We start from the raw sequence: 13172 nt of genomic DNA, 5'->3' as shown, positions 1-13172 counted from the left end.
GGAGATTGGTATTGCTTGAGGAGCTTTGGTGAGACTTGGAGCTAAGGTTGGTGAAGACTTCCAAAGAAGAGGCTCAATTGGTTTGGCTACAAGAGGTACGGTTTAAGTTTCATTTAAGTACCGTGTGGTGTGATGAGAATTTCTAGGCTAGATGCCCCTAGGATTAAGTTTGGATTGTGTAAATGGTTGGTGCTAATATGCATAGTTGGTATGTAATATGAATTAATGATTGGGTTGAGAATTGTGTGGCCTTGTATGCTTGGTGTATTGAAAATTTGATGTATTGGGTAATGAGTATTGATTTGTGGTTTATGCATTTAAATTGTGAAATTGGGCCGGAGGCCGTGAATTTTAGGCCGGAGGCCGGAAAGAGGTAAGGAAGGTAAGTTGACGTGTGCATTATATGATGACACAAGTGATTGGATAAATTTCAGATAATGAATATATGAATGATTGGGTTGGTTATTGAATAATAAGGTTTGGGGAGTTAGAGTATGGAATTTGGTAATTTTGGGTGAAATTATGTAGATGAGGTATGTTTGGTTTTGGTTGAGATATATTATGTGGTCATATATGTGATTATGATTATTGATGCCTTAGCTTGATGGTATGATGATGCATTAGAGGTACGTATGTTGTGATATATGCTTGAGAAATGATTAAGATTGATTTTTGGGTGAAACCACGTGATAGTGAGTATGATATTGATTATGTATAATGATGGTTGATTGGAAATAGTGTTGTTGAAATTTGGCATGAGGAAGAGTATATGATGTGTAAATGTGTTTGAGTTTGAGCCACTTGGGTGAAGTGGGTTAAAATGGTGGGATGATGTTTTGTGAATTGTGGTAAAGTGTTAATGTGTGAGTTGAGGAGGCTTGATGTTGATTTTGGTATATTTTGATTGATTTCAAAGAAAGGGATGAAATTGGCATGTTTTGGTTGATTTTGAAAAGAGATGGAAATGGCTTGTTTTGAAAATGGCACTTTGTGGTTTTGTGTGAAAATATGGTTTTTGGGCATACTTTGACGGGACATAACTTGGACTGCAGATTTCTGTTTTGTGCCAAACTTGTTTAAAAGTGACATTGGATCCGCGATGTCCATGTCGTTCGAAGAACGGGCGAAAAACAATTTAAAATGAGAAAGTTATGTCCGTCGGAAGATTGGGGGTTGAATCTGTGAATTCTGCAGCTTTTAACTTAGAAAATTTTTAGCAGAATGACCCTCCACGCGTAGGCGCACTTGACGCGTACGCGTCGTTCTTCAAGAAGGCACCATCCACGCGTGCACGTGGTGTGCACGGGCGCGTCGATGCGTTGCACCAAATGCCCAGCCATTTTTCCGAGAGTTGTGCCAGAATTGTGCCAGTTTTGTGCCTGGGGCGCAAGTGCACCCACGCGTACGCGTGGCTGACGCATACGCGCCGTTTGGCTATTTTTCAATCTGCGCATCCGCGTGTATGACGCTTGCGCGTCAATGAGTTTTGTGGCCATCCACGCTTGCGCGTGGAGTGCGCGTACGCGTGGCCCTGTTTTCATGCCAAAGTTGATTTTTGAGTTTTAAAAACCAAATCTCATGCTTCTAAGCCTCCGATCTCACCCCTTATGTATTAAATCATTATGATATGCCTAGCAATGAGAAAGGAGCTAGGGGATGTGGTAACTTGCGAGTGAAGCAAGGGGAAAAGTTATGATCAATGATGATCAAAGATAATTATATGAGATATGGAGGATGACGGTGGAAGTACCGTGTATGCCATGAGCTGAAGGGCTATATTTATTGATAAATGGCTAGTTCTTGATTGAACCATGAGCCGGATGGCTGAGTTATTGCCGAGTTATGGCAAAGCCATTATTGGTTATAGCTGAGTATAAAAGCATCTATGATTAATGAATGAATGTGTTAAATGGATAATAATGGAGAATGTTGAAATGTGATGTGTGACCCCGGGTAGTAGGCAGTGGCGTTGTCCACTTGCTCCGGGTATGAGACAGAAAATGATGTTTATGATAAATGAGTTAAATTATGGAGTTTTGAATAAATGAGTATTTGTGATACCTGGGTAGTAGTAAGAGTGGTGGTTCATCACACTTGCTCCAGGTTAATGTTTGAGATTTGATAACAATGATGATTGCTTTTAAACTAAACGAATATATGTTTTGAGATCCTGGGTAGTAGCAAGGGTTGTGGTTCGTCCCACTTGCTCCAGGTCAGAGATTGTGACGCCTAGGTAGTAGCGGCAGTAGTGGTGAATCCACTCGCTCCAGGTTGAGCTTTTAGACACCCACCTGGGTAGTAGCCGCAGTAGTGATTATTTCACTGGCTCTGGGTTGAGCGGGCAGTAGCAAGGGGGTTGTAGCTCAAACCTACTTGCTCCGCAAGGGGTGTTTCTGTCCAATGGTTAGCTACCAGGACATGTCGGGTTGGCTATATAACCGACAGATGATATCATCAGCCATAGGGCAGGCATTCATCATTTGCATATGTTTGAATTGTTTGGGTTTGCCTGTTTGTTTTGGATTTCTACATCATATATGCCATGTTACCTGACTATGTGCTACTTGTTCTACTTGTACCATATTTGTGTATTACTTGCCTATATTGCTTGTGTTTGTACAACTGAGAGGCCCCTCATGCTGGTGTCGGTGGATGTTGATGGCTGTTCTTGATGAGATGAATTGATGATGCGATTGCATGATGATGATGATTATTGAATGAGATAATTTGAACTCCCTGGGTAGACGCAGTGATGTGGTTTCACTAGCTCCAGGTGAAGGTATGATGTATTGATATAGAATTGTTGAGATAGAACAACTGGTGATGGTTTTGCTTATGATTATGAGTCTGATTCGTGGAAGAGTCAGCGAGTTGGGAAACATGTGAAACGTGAATTAGATTTAGCACTCCCTTATGACAGTTGCCTATTCATGGATTAGCGAGAACCTAGGATGGATAATTGGTGAAGAAGTTTAGGATGCTTAGTGAGTTTTTATTGCAGTGCATTGTATTTATTTGACACTTTTACCGTACTGGGAACCCATGGGCCCGGGGTTCTCATTCCGTATATATCTCTTATTTTTCAGATACAGGTCCAAGTGCTCAGAAGTGAGTTGTGGGTCGTCTGAGAGATGGCGAAGATCTTTATTTTCTCTCCTTTGTGTTTTGCTTAGAATCTCTCCACCTTTGTTTTGAAAAGATTATATTATGTATTGAACTCTTTTGAATTTGCCTAAAGAGGCTCTCATGTTTCCTTCGGGAGAGATTAGGATATACTGTTGTCAACTACTTTCATACTGTATCCTAGCCGGCCTAAACTTCGCGGGTCGCGACTAGTGGCTATTTACTTATGTTATATATATCTATCTGTTATCTACCTCTTAATATCCTCTACGCCTTATCCGTTTATCGCTTTCGACTTCACAGTTTATCTTTTGTTGTCGAAACGTGAGTGACACGTCTTTGCGATTTTATTTCTACTCTTTTCAGCCTTCTCAATTAATACTCCTTTCGAAATTACCTACTTTTATATATTAAAAATCCACCTGAGAGTCGTACCACCGTAATATCATTGACTTATGACTCTAGCATAAGGATTTGAATATTAGGGTGTTACAAGTTGGTTGGGTGAAGACTCTTGCCAGTTGTTCAAGGAAGGAGTGATGGAATACGGGCTGTTTTTGAACCATTGCAAAAATATATGAAAAACATCTATTTAATATGAAAAAAATATCCTAATACTTAAAAAAAGAAATGTTCAGTTAAAGGATTAAAAAAAAATCATATAATTCTAAAAAAAATAGAAATATCCACATCTATAATACAAAAAATTCGAAAAATACATTAAAAAACATCTATTTAGTATGAAAAAGAAACATCATAATGCTTAGCAGAAGAAACATCCATATATTGGTGCTGAAGTGTATTGGACTTTCGGGTCCTAGTCCAGACACATTTGACTGGTTTTTGGCTGATATGTTCTTGGTTCCCTAACATTATTGATCTTAATAACATCAAATGATTACAATAAGTGAATTGTCTATTTTTTTAATTAACAATTTTATCTCCTTTCATAATTGTTCATTTAATTCTTATATTTTCTAAATTCTACCATACTCTCCAATCTTTTAATATAAAACTACTACCAACACTATCATCTTTTATTTTTCTTTTTCGTTCTCCTTTGTCCTTTAATGCTACCATGATCAACAAACTCCAACTAAAATAACTTTTAAAATAGAAGTTATTTTGGCAAGCACGTAACCAAGCTCAAATGAAACACTAATCACTCTTGATATATCGTTCAAAATTGAGAAGGATAGAATAAGCACTTTAAATAGCTCTAACAACCACATAGTTGAAGGCTTGATCAATGTACCCAAAAATATTCTACTAGCTCATAATTTTTTTATTTTGTATTGATTATTGGCTAGACATCACCACAAGACCTCTTCAATTATAAACTTTTCTCTCGTTTACGAGAGTAACATCTACATTTTTCATTAAAAGGATAGGATTTTATTATAAAATCCAAATTATAAAAAAAATTCAAAATTTTCAGAAAATAACCTTAAAAAAAACACCATCACTATAGTAGTTATTTTTTCCTGTCAAAGAATTACCGACCCTTAAACTCAAAGTTAACCCTATCAGCATATAAAAATCCTAGCTGATTCTATTTTGTCTAGTGGTTTGTGTGAGATGAGAATCCAACTCATTTAAGTTACGGATAGATCTACTCAACTTTCTAATAGTCATCGCTATATCAACCACATAGTTTAATATATAGAATCGATTCTATCCAATTATGTTTTATATTGTTTTCGGCGTGGTGTTAGGATTGAGTAGGGTTGAGTGGGACAGGCCCTATTTTAACTCATTTTTTTAGGACTTTTTTGAGTTAGGATTGATAAGATTTTTCTTTTTAACTTTTGGGCTATGAAACACGGATTCTCTCATGGTGCCAGCGTATCCGTGTCGGACGCGAATCCGACACCGACATGCAGTGGATACTTCAAACGAGCATATCGGCGGCGTGTCTTCTTGCGGTGCAGAATTTTGGTGGAGCTGTCACGAATCCGAATGATTCCGACTTGATTCAAATGTTCATGAGACGGATCTTTCTGCTAGACTACAAATCTTCAATTGATTTTGTGATTTTATGGCCCGATTAACCAATTTTTTCTTTTTAATTTTAAAATATTCTAAAATTAAAAACAAATCAAAATTTAAATTTAAAAATAAAATAATTAATAAATCAAAACCTAAATCTACTTACTGTTTGTCTTTGGTAGCTTACTTACTCAATAGCTTAAATTTTTTTTTTAAATAATTACATAATTTTAAGACTTTTTATGCAACTATATTTACTCTTATATTTATAATATGATATTTTATTAATTTAATATATTATTTAAATTTTAATTCACAACGTATCCTAAACGTGTCGTATCCAATTTTTTATAAAAAGAACGTGTCGGCGTATCCGTGTCGTGTCGTGTCCGTATCGCATGTCGTATCGGTGCTTCCTAGCTTTTGGGGCTAAAGGCCAAAAATATTATAGAGGGCTTAGGATTGACTGTAGGATTGAAGGCTCTATTGATACCTTTGTCATTCACCATTTCTATAACTTCATACATGTTGAAAGATTTATTTCAACACAATGATTTTGGATAAAGTTGAGTTTTTTGAGTGCGGCCTTTCTCCAGATCCTACGTTAATGTAGGATATTTATACATTGGACTACTTTTTTTACCTAACGAGCTTCTTGTTAGTCTCCTTTAAACATGATCCTTCTACTTTCTTTTCTCCAACTAAACTTTTCTCATTTAAGCTTTGTTTATAGAATGTTATTAATTTACCTTTATATTTATTCATGTTTATGAAAATAATATTAAACAAATAATCGCATATGTGATTCTACTTTAATTTATGTCATGAAATACAAATTTTGTGTTAAATATAAGAATGTACAAAAATTAAATCGGATCAAAATTGAATATAAACAAAATCTACCTCCGTTATATCTTAAAGCATTAAATATTCTTAGATCTGATCAAATTTTGTTCGTAAATTATTGATATAAGTTGTTTTTCTATAAAATAAAATTAGTTCTTAATTTAAAAAGATTTTTTCTTGAAAATTTATATTTCAAATTGAGAAGCATAGAAAAAAAATTAAAATTATAACATAGGCTAAAATATACTTAGATTGGTAATAAAAAATAATTTTAATACTAAAATCACTTTTACAAAAAGACTAAAATTTTGTTCAAATTCATTTAAGAAATTTATTTAAAATATTTTTTTAAATAGTTAAAATATTTTTTCCCTTGTATCAAGATGCATAACCATCTCAAAATTCTGATACCAAAAAGAATATTAAAAAAAAAGAGAATAGAAACGAGACAGTAAAAAAATTTGAGTATCAATTATTATGTTGGATTTCCATCAGAGAGAGGTAGAGAATTCTGCCTCCATATGCAGAAACAAAGTTTCGAACTTTGTGGGAGTTTAAAGAAACTACGAACAAAGTAATGGAATTTATCTTTGTGAGGGCAATGATAAGCTTCGAAGAGGAAAGAAAATAAAGAAAATTACAATATAAAAGTAGAAAAAGACAAAACCTTCTTATAAGAGTCACACTAATACCCTAATGCAAATGTGAAAATTTTTTTTATCTTTTTCTTTTTTAATTAGGCAAAAATGATACTATATATATCTTTAATTTTTGAAAATAGCATTATCCCCACTTCTACACTAACTATACCTTACGGGTTTGGTATTTTTGTCGAACTTAACTCATCTTTTATAGATACAAAGTAATTTTGTCCTTTTATAGGTAGTTTTAATTTGTCAGTATTATGAACTTTTGTGGGTCTACATAACTATTTTTCATTTTTTTAGTAATTATGCTACGTATAAACAAAAAATCAGCTATCGCATATAGAAACACATATTTAGCATTTCATAAAAATATTGTACTACTGTAAATAAGTTTAACTATTCGTCTATTACATATTTGATTTTTCTACTATGACAAATTTAATTATTTTGGTGGATGATTATTTAGTTGAAAAATTATGTGAATTAATATGTATAAACATATACAATTACATAGTAGCTGATATAGTGGCTGATTTTTATATGCATATATATTTTTTTATTTTTTAAAGGACTTGTTTCAAGTTTATATATACTTAAAGTTTTTTTTTTATATATATCTTAACATCTTCAAATGATTACAATTAGTGAATTGTCTATTTTTTGTAATTTATAATTTTGTCTGGTTTTATAATTATTCATCATTCATTTCTTATATTTTCTAAATTCTATCGTACTCTCTAATGTTCTAATATAAAACTACTATCACTACCATCATTTTTTATTTTTCTTTTTCGTACTCCTCTGTCCTTTACTTCTACCATCATCAACAAATCCTAACTAAAATGATTATTTGTAAACCCCGTTAAATTAGTAAATAATTAGTCAATAAATTATTTTTTTAATAAGGAATATTAAAAATGCGAATATTATATCAAATTAAGATACAGCTCGTCGAAACGAGAATTTTGACATTAATTTCAAAGAAAACGGTCCAAAATTGGACCGAATGGGCCAAATCGGTTGAACCGGGCCTAAACCAGATTGTCGGTCCAACCGGACCGACCTATTTTCTTCTCCCTCATTTCAGCTGAAACAAAGCTGAAGCACGTACAGGGGAGGAGAGTACAAAAATCACCGCAAACCCTTACGGTGAACTCCGAACGCCGTAACTTTTCCGTCCGAGCTCCGATCGCCGCACCTTTTGCGGCCACGCGTCTACCGCGTCGAGCTCTACGTTTCTACCGAAATAATTTTATAGGTAACTTGTTATTTCACCCTCAGCCTTCTCTTCCTCCCAATTCTTGAACTATTGAATAGGAAATTCAATTTCTTTGATTTCTGATGTTTTAGGATCCAATTAGTTTGAGGAAAACGTTCACTCTTACTTATGTGAAGCTTGGGTAAGGTGAGGATACGATTATTATATTTTAATTTTATTGAATTTGAGCTTTGAGTATTAAATTGGATATATGTGTGTTATAAATGTGTATTAGGTTGTGAATAAATAATTGGAGCTTGAAATTGTGAATATTGGAACTTGGAGGAAGTTGAGCTTAGAGTTTGTTAAATTTTGAGGAGCTGCCTTGGTTTTAAATAAATTGATTTGGTCGTTACGTGGAAATCAGCCAATGTATGGTTTAGGTTTTTTGCATTTAATATATAATGTTCTGTGAAAACTTAGGCTAGATGACCATAGGATAAGTTGGATTACATGTGTATATTTGATACTTAGTATCTTACTGATGAACATGGTTGGTTTGGTGCTTGTTGATTAATTGGTGATTTGGTTAATTATTGATTTGAGGTATAACTATTGTGGAGGTTATTGTGATAATGAGAGAGGGTATTTTTTGTTAAAAGCTTAGGATTTGTGAACTATGATTCTTGGTTGAATTTTAGTTGGTGGATTTGAATATCGTATGAGTATAATTGTTGATCTGAAATAGATTTATTGTGGTGATTGTTATGATGATGAGGAAGGGTATGTTGAATTAAAAAGAATGCAGGTTTGGACCTGAAAAGGGTAGCAAAGTCTGAGTTTTAGAGGAGGTGTGGTGCACAAAATTGTGATCATCAACAATGGCGCCAAAGACTTGGAGCTCTCAAACGTAAATCACACTTTGTCACAATTCCGCACAACTAACCAGCAAGTGCACTGGGTCGTCCAAGTAATACCTTACGTGAGTAAGGGTCGATCCCACGGAGACTGTCGGCTTGAAGCAAGCTATGGTCATCTTGTAAATCTCAGTCAGGCGGATTCAAATGGTTATGGAGAAGTGATAATTAAAAGATAAACATAAAATAAAGATAGAGATAAAGATAGAGATACTTATGTAATTCATTGGTAGGAATTTCAGATAAGCGTATGAAGATGCTTTGTTCCTCTTGAACCTCTGCTTTCCTATTGTCTTCTTCCAATCATTCATACTCCCTTCCATGGCAAGCTTTATATTGGGCATCACCGTTGTCAATGGCTACTTCCCGTCCTCTCAGTGAAAATGTTCCAAATGCGCTGTCACCGCACGGCTAATCATCTGTCAGTTCTCGATCATGTTGGAATAGGATCCATTGATCCTTTTGCGTCTGTCACACGCCCAACACTCGCGAGTTTGAAGCTCGTCATAGTCATCCCTTCCCAGATCCTACTCAGAATACCATAGACAATGTTTAGACTTTCCAGATCTCAGGAATGGCCGCCAATTGATTCTAGCCTATACCACGAAGGTTCCAATCTTAGATTAGAAACCCAAGAGATACGCATTCAGGCCATTGCTAGTAGAACAGAGGTGGTTGTCAGGCACATGTTCATAGGTGAGAATGATGATGAGTGTCACGGATCATCACATTCATCAAGTTGAAGAACGAATGAATATCTTAGAGAAGAAGTAGGCGTGAATTGAATAGAAAAACAATAGTAATTGTATTAATTCATGAAGAACAGCAGAGCTCCACACCTTAATCTATGGTGTGTAGAAAATCCACCGTTAAAAATATATAAGTACAGGGTCTAGGCATGGCCGAATGGCCAGCCTCCCCAAATGTGAACATAAAGATCAAAAGGTATATGAAAGTCTGTGTGTAAAGTATAATAGCAAAAGGTCCTATTTATAGAAAACTAGTAGCCTAGTGTTACAGAAATAGGTAATTAATGCAGAAATCTTCTTCTGGGCCCACTTGGTATGTGCTTGGGCTGAGCATTGAAGCTTCCATGTGTAGAGACTTTTTTTGGAGTTAAACGCCAGCTTTCGTGCCAGTTTGGGCGTTTAACTCCAGCTTTTATGCCAGTTCTGGCGTTTTGACGCAAGAATTTCTATGCTGACTTGGAACGCCGGTTTGGGCCATCAAATCTTAGGCAAAGTATGGACTATTATATATTGCTGGAAATCCCAGAATGTCTACTTTCCAACGCAATTGAGAGCTCACCAATTGGGCTTCTGTAGCTTCAGAAAAAATCTACTTCGAGTACAGGGAGGTCAGAATCCAACAGCATCTGCAGTCCTTTTTCAGCCTCTGAATCAGATTTTTGCTCAGGTCCCTCAATTTCAGCCAGAAAATACTTGAAATCACAGAAAAACACACAAACTCATAGTAAAATCTAGAAATGTGATTTTTATTTAAAAACTAATAAAAACATAATAAAAACTAACTAAAATATACTAAAAATATACTAAAAAACAATGCCAAAAAGCGTATAATTTATCCGCTCATCATAACACCAAACTTAAATTATTGCTTGTCCCCAAGCAACTGAAAATCAAATAGGATAAAAAGAATAGAATATACAATGAATTCCAAAAACATCTATGAAGATCAGTCTTAATTAGATGAGCGGGGCTTTTAGCTTTTTGCTTCTGAACAGTTTTGGCATCTCAATTTATCCTTTGATGTTCAGAATGATTAGCTTCTATAGGAACTCAGAATCCAGATAGTGTTTTTGATTCTCCTAGTTAAGTATGTTGATTCTTGAACACAGCTACTTTATGAGTCTTGGCCGTGACCCAAAGCATTTTGTTTTCCAGTATTACTACCGGATACATAAATGCCACAGACACATAACTGGGTGAACCTTTTTAGATTGTGACTCAGCTTTGCTAGAGTCCCCAATTAGAGGTGTCCAGAGCTCTTAAGCACACTCTTTTTGCTTTGGACCACGACTTTAACCGCTCAGTCTCAAGTTTTCACTTGACACCTTCACGCCACAAGCACATGGTTAGGGACAGCTTGGTTTAGCCGCTTAGGCCAGGATTTTATTCCTATGGGCCCTCCTATCCACTGATGCTCAAAGCCTTGGATCCTTTTTATTTTACCCTTGCCTTTTGGTTTTAAGGGCTATTGGCTTTTTCTGCTTGCTTTTTCTGCTTGCTTTTTCTTTTTCTTTCTTTCTCTTTTCTTTTTTTCCTTTTTTTTTCGCAAAAATATTTTTTTCCTGCAAGCTTTTTACTGCTTTTTCTTGCTTCAAGAATCAATTTTTATGATTTTTCAGATTATCAAATAACATTTCTCTTTTTCTATCATTCTTTCAAGAGCCAACAATTTTAACATTCGTAAACAACAAATTCAAAAATATGCACTGTTCAAGCATTCATTCAGAAAGACAAAAGTATTGCCACCACATCAAAATAACTAAACTATTTTAAAATTCGAAATTCATGCACTTCTTTTTCTTTTTCAATTAAAAACATTTTTCATTTAAGAAAGGTGATGGATTCATTTTCATAGCTTTAAGGCATAGACACTTAGACACTAGTGATAAAGACACAAACATAAATAAACATAAAGCATAAAAATTCGAAAAACAGAAAATAAAGAACAAGGAAATTAAAGAACGGGTCCACCTTAGTGATGGCGGCTTGTTCTTCCTCTTGAAGATCTTATGGACTGCTTGAGCTCCTCAATGTCTCTTCCTTGCCTTTGTTGCTCCTCTCTCATGACTCTTTGGTCTTCTCTAATTTCATGGAGGAGGATAGAATGTTCTTGGTGCTCCGTCCTTAGTTGTCCCATGTTGGAACTTAATTCTCCTAGGGAGGTGTTGATTTGCTCCCAATAGTTTTGTGGAGGAAAATGCATCCCTTGAGGTATCTCAGGGATTTCATGGTGAGGAATCTCCTCATGCTCTTGTCCATGAGTGGGATCTCTTGTTTGCTCCATCCTTTTCTTAGTGATGGGCTTGTCCTCATCAATGAGGATGTCTTCCTCTATGTCAATTCCAGCTGAATTGCAAAGGTGACAAATGAGATGAGGAAAGGCTAACCTTGCCAAAGTAGAGGACTTGTCTGCCACCTTGTAGAGTTCTTGGGATATAACCTCATGAACTTCTACTTCCTCTCTAATCATGATGCTATGAATCATGATAGCCCGGTCTATAGTAACTTCAGACCGGTTGCTAGTGGGAATGATTGAGCATTGGATGAACTCCAACCATCCCCTAGCCACGGGCTTGAGGTCACGCCTTCTTAGTTGAACCGGCTTCCCTCTTGAATCTCTCTTCCATTGAGCGCCCTCTTCACAAATGTCTATGAGGACTTGGTCCAACCTTTGATCAAAGTTGACCCTTCTAGTGTAGGGGTGTGCATCTCCTTGCATCATGGGCAGGTTGAATGCCAACCTTACATTTTCCGGACTGAAATCTAAGTATTTTCCTCGGACCATTGTAAGCCAATTCTTAGGGTCCGGGTTCACACTTTGATCGTGGTTCTTGGTGATCCATGCATTGGCATAGAACTCTTGAACCATTAGGATTCCAACTTGTTGAATGGGGTTGGTGAGAACTTCCCAACCTCTTCTTCGATCTCATGTCGGATCTCTGGATATTCTCCCTTTTTGAGTTTGAAAGGGACCTCGAGGATCACCTTCTTCTTGGCCACAACTTCATAGAAGTGGTCTTGATGCACCTTTGAGATGAATCTCTCCATCTCCCATGACTCGGGGGTGGAAGCTTTTGCTTTCCCTTTCCTCTTTCTAGAGGTTTCTCCGGCCTTTGGTGCCATAAATGGTTATGAAAAAACAAAAAGAAATGCTTTTACCACACCAAACTTAGAAGATTTGCTCGTCCTTGAGCAAAAGAAAAAAAGAAAAGAGGAGAAGAAGAAGAAATGGAGGAGATGGAGGTGGGTTGGTGTTTCGGCCAAGGGGGAGAAGTAGTGTTTATGTTGTGTGAAAATGAGGGAGTGAAGATGGGTTTATATAGGGGTGGAGAAAGGGTTAGGGTTCGGCCATATAGGGTAGGTTTGGGAGGAAAAGTGGTTTGAATTTGAATGGTGAGGTAGGTGGGGTTTATGATGGATGGATGTGGATTGGTGAAGGGTTTATGGAGAAGAGGGTAGGATTTGATAGGTGAGGGTTTTTTTTTTTGGGAAAGAGGTATTGAGGTAATTGGTGAATGGGTGAAGAAGAGAGAGAGAGGTGGGGTAGGTGGGGATCCTGTGGGGTCCACAGATCCTGAGGTGTCAAGGATTTTTCATCCCTGCACCAAGTGGCGTGCAAAATGCCCTTTTCTGCCAATCCTGGCGTTAAACGCCAGGTTGCTGCCCATTTCTGGCATTTAACGCTAGCTTCTTGCCCTTTTCT

The sequence above is a fragment of the Arachis ipaensis genome, chromosome B3, assembly GCF_059453495.1.
Source record: "Arachis ipaensis isolate K30076 ecotype BB chromosome B3, ASM5945349v1, whole genome shotgun sequence".
Taxonomy (NCBI): Eukaryota; Viridiplantae; Streptophyta; class Magnoliopsida; order Fabales; family Fabaceae; genus Arachis; species Arachis ipaensis.
Note: the sequence above shows the minus strand (reverse complement) of the source record.